The sequence below is a fragment of the Priapulus caudatus genome, unplaced genomic scaffold, assembly GCF_000485595.1.
Source record: "Priapulus caudatus unplaced genomic scaffold, Priapulus_caudatus-5.0.1 Scaffold1197, whole genome shotgun sequence".
Lineage (NCBI taxonomy): Eukaryota > Metazoa > Priapulida > Priapulimorpha > Priapulimorphida > Priapulidae > Priapulus > Priapulus caudatus.
In genome coordinates, this window is record NW_014578258.1 from 71583 (window position 1) to 75438 (window position 3856).

The following is a 3856-nucleotide window of genomic DNA, read 5'->3' on the forward strand; positions in this document are numbered from 1 at the left end:
TGAGTGGTGCGCTGCCTGGTTGTTCTACGTACTATGTAGTGGTCGCTCCTGTTGTATTAACCACTATGTTGAGTGGTCCCGTGCTCTGCTTGTCTACTACTTATTGTGAGTGGCACTACCTGCCTGCTTGTCTACTACTATGTGAGTGGTCCCTGCCTGCTTGTCTACTACTATGTGAGTGGTCCCTGCCTGCTTGATTAACCACTATGTGAGTGGTCCCTGCCTGCTTGTCTTGACTGACTGATGGTGGAGTGTCCCTGCCTGTTGTCGTACTACTTTTGAGGTGGCTCCGTGCGCGTGTCTACTGACTATGTGAGTCGGTCCTGCCGTGGACGTCTGACTGCCATGTGAGTGGTCCTGGCCTGCTGATTAACCACTATGTGAAGTGGTCCGCTGCCTGCTTGTCTTAGCTAGAGCTATGTGAGTGTGTCCCTGCCTGCTTGTCTACTACTATGATGGTCCCTGCGCTGCTGATTAACCGACTATGTGGAGTGGTCGCTGCCTGCTTGTCTACTACTATGTGAGTGGTATCGACTATGTGAGTGGTCCCTGCCTGCTTGTCTACTACTATGTGAGTGGTCCCTGCCTGCTTGTCTACTACTATGTGAGTGGTCCCTGCCTGCTTGTCTACCATTATGTGAGTGACCCCTGCTTGCTTGACCACAGCCGGCTGCTGACTATTCTAGCCGGAATACATCCAGCAGAGCTCTACCGTTACCCAACGCGCATCATCACGCACGCGTACATTGGTTCGTATGTGCTTGCCCGTGCACAAAGAAGAGCGCCAGTTAATAAAACACCATCGATTTTGTATACAGAATGGCTCGCCTCCTAATTCAAGTGTTAACCGAGATTTAGCCGCTATGTACTGGAGCACTAGGGTCGGGAAGGCACCAGCTGCGGGCGACTAGGGCGCCCTTTACGCTCCTGGCGGCGGAGATCCGTGTATATGTACATGTAATCGTTAATAGTTTGCGTGGTTTAGCAAGACAGAGCCGCAATATTCTCTTATCATAAGATGTGTCTTCTTCTGCGATTCAATTACTAAATCAGATCGACTTTACGAGCGTGTTGATAGAACGCTCGCTTTAATGTGATTAAATCTAGAAGCAATGTAAATAGGATGAAAGCCCGCAACACACATAATAATTGTGTGGTGAGCGGCTGGGACATAATAACAACCATAAATCAACAACGTAAGGCAAGGCCCTCCCCAAGGGCGCTTCGCTCACATCTTCTCTCTCTCTCTATATATATATCATTATAATGGCGACACAGCACACTCGCAGCGGCGAGTGCTTGAGCGTTCTGCATTAGTTTTTTGTGAAAGAAAGTTGATAATAGCTGCGTTCACACGAGGAGAAAGTTGCGTTCACACGCTAAAATATACGCGGCTTGCTTAGCCACGGCTTGCTTAGCCGCGAATGCTCCGGCTTGCTAAGCGCGGAATCATATTCCGCACCAACTAAGCCGCGTATATTCGGCACCACGCTGGCCGCGTATTGATTGTCATGTGAACCTAGACTGCTACCGCGCTTCGCGTGCACGGACGTTTAGGGTAGCGTGTGGAAGCTGTCGACGGGTACCGTCTATATTATCGATACCGCGCTAGCTAAGCCTCGAATCTCGTGTTATCGTGTGAACAGCATTTAACCGGACTTAGCACCAAACTAAGTCACGGTACCAGCTAAGGCCGTGTATACGTGTGAACGCAGGCTATACCGTGAAAAAAGTGGAAGTGTAATTGAGGGGTAAGTATTGTGTAATGTGCGTTCAATATTAATTTCAAGTTTTTACTGAGTAAACTCTGTCCCAAGTGCATGTGGGTGATCGAGACTCCCTGATTTTTTCCTGGTTAACCCTGTACGTGGCCTAAGCTAGCCGCACACATACATATATAACACTGAATGCGGCTCGTTAATCGATTCATAAGGACGCATGTATTGATTCAGTCGAATGTAGCACACGCTAGGTCGAAATCGGGAAACGCAGATGTGGTTTTTGTTCAGGATGCATAAAATATTATTATATATTAATTCTCATTAAAATTCATGAAATTTATATCAGTACATATCGATTCAATATTTACACGCGCTGCGCGAGAGAAAGAGGGACAACGAAAACGAGAGCGAGCGGGAGGGGGAGAGAGATAGCGCGAGCGAGATAGAGAGAGAGAGAGAGAGAGAGAGAGAGAGAGAGAGAGAGAGAGAGAGAAGAGAGAGAGAAGAGAAGGAGGAGAGAAATAAGAAGAAGAAAGGATAGAAAAGAAAGAGAAGAGTAGGAGAGGGAGGAGTGCGAAGAGGCCAAGGAGCAGAGAGAAGAAGATAGGATGGAAGAGGGGAGGAGAGAGAAGGGGGACAGCGAAGAGACGATAAGAAAAAGAAGAGAGTGGGAGGAGGGGAAGAGAAAAAAAGAGGGAGGGGGAGGAGAGGAGAAGGGAGAAATGAAGGGGAGAGATGGAGAGAGGGAGAGAGGAGAGCATGAAGAGGAGAAGGAGAGAGAGAGGGAGGGAGGGAGGAGAAGAGAGGAGGAGAGAGAGAGAGAGAGGAGAGGAGGGGGGAAAAGGGAGGAGGAGGAGAGAGGGAGAGAGAGAGGAGGAAGGGAGGAAGGGGAGGAAGCAGAAGAGGGAAGGAGGGAGAAAGGGAGGAGAGCAGAAGAGGAAAGGAGAGTGAGGAGAAGGGGAAGGAGGAGAGAAGAAGAGGAAGGAAGAAGGAAAAGAGGAAGAGAAAGGGGATAGAGAGGAAAGCGGGAAAGAGGAGAGAGGGCAGGAGGAGCAGAGAGGAAAGAGAGGAGAGGGACAGGGGAGAAGAGAGGGGAGGGAAGAGAGAGGAGAGGAGGGGAAAGGAGGGGAGAGAGAAGAGGGGGAGGGGGAGAAGAGAGGGGAGAGAGAAAGAGGGAGAGGGGAAGGGGAGGAGGAGAGGAAAAGGGAGTGAGAGCAGAGGGGGGAGCGGAAGGAAGAGAGGAAGGGAGAGGAAGGTAGAGAGGAGGGAGGGAGAAGAGAAGAGAGGGAAGAGAGAGAGAGCGGACGAAGGAGAGAGAAAGAGCGGGCGGATAGAGGGAGAGGGAGGAGGAGGAGAGAGGAGAGAGAGGAGGAGAAGAGGAGGGAGAGGATGAAGGAGGGGAGAGAGGGAGAGGTGAAAGAGGGGAAGAGAGGAGAGAGAGAGGGGGGAGGGAGGAAGAGGGAAGAGGGGAGAGAGAGAGAAGGAGGAGGAGGGAGAGGAAGGAGGAGGAGAAGGAAGGAGATGAGAGGGAGAGGGAGGAGAGGGGGAGGGGAGCAGAGAAGGAGAGGGAGGAGCGAGGAAGCGAAGAGGAGGGGAAGAGGAAGGAGAGAGGGGAGAGGGAGGGGAGAGAGGGAGGAAGGAAAAATAAGACACGAGGAGGGAGGAGGGAGGGGAGGAGGGGGATGAGAAGAGAGAGAGAGGGGGGGGGGAGGAGGAGAGAGGGACGAGAGGGAGAGGAGAGGATGAGGGAGGGCGAGAGAGGAGAGAGAGGAGGGGAGAGAGAAGGAGGAGCGGAGAGAAGGGGAGGAGAGGAGAGGGAGAGGAGGGAGGGAAGAGGGAGAGCGGGAAGGGAGAAGAGAAGAGGGGAGAGAGAGGGGAGGGGAAGAGAGAAGGGGGAGAAGAGGGGGAAAGAGGAGAGAAGAGAGAGAGGGGAGAAAGGAAGGGGAAGGAGAGAGGAGGAAGGAGAGAAGAGGGAGGAGGGCGAGAGGAAGAAAGGGAGGAGAAAGAGAATTAAAAAGAAAAAACCAAGAGGAGAATCCAGCAGAAAAGAGGAGAGAGGAAGAGAGAGGGACGAGAAGGGAGGAGGAGTGGAGAGAGAGAGAGGCGAGGAGAAGAGAGAGAGAAGCGGAGAGGGA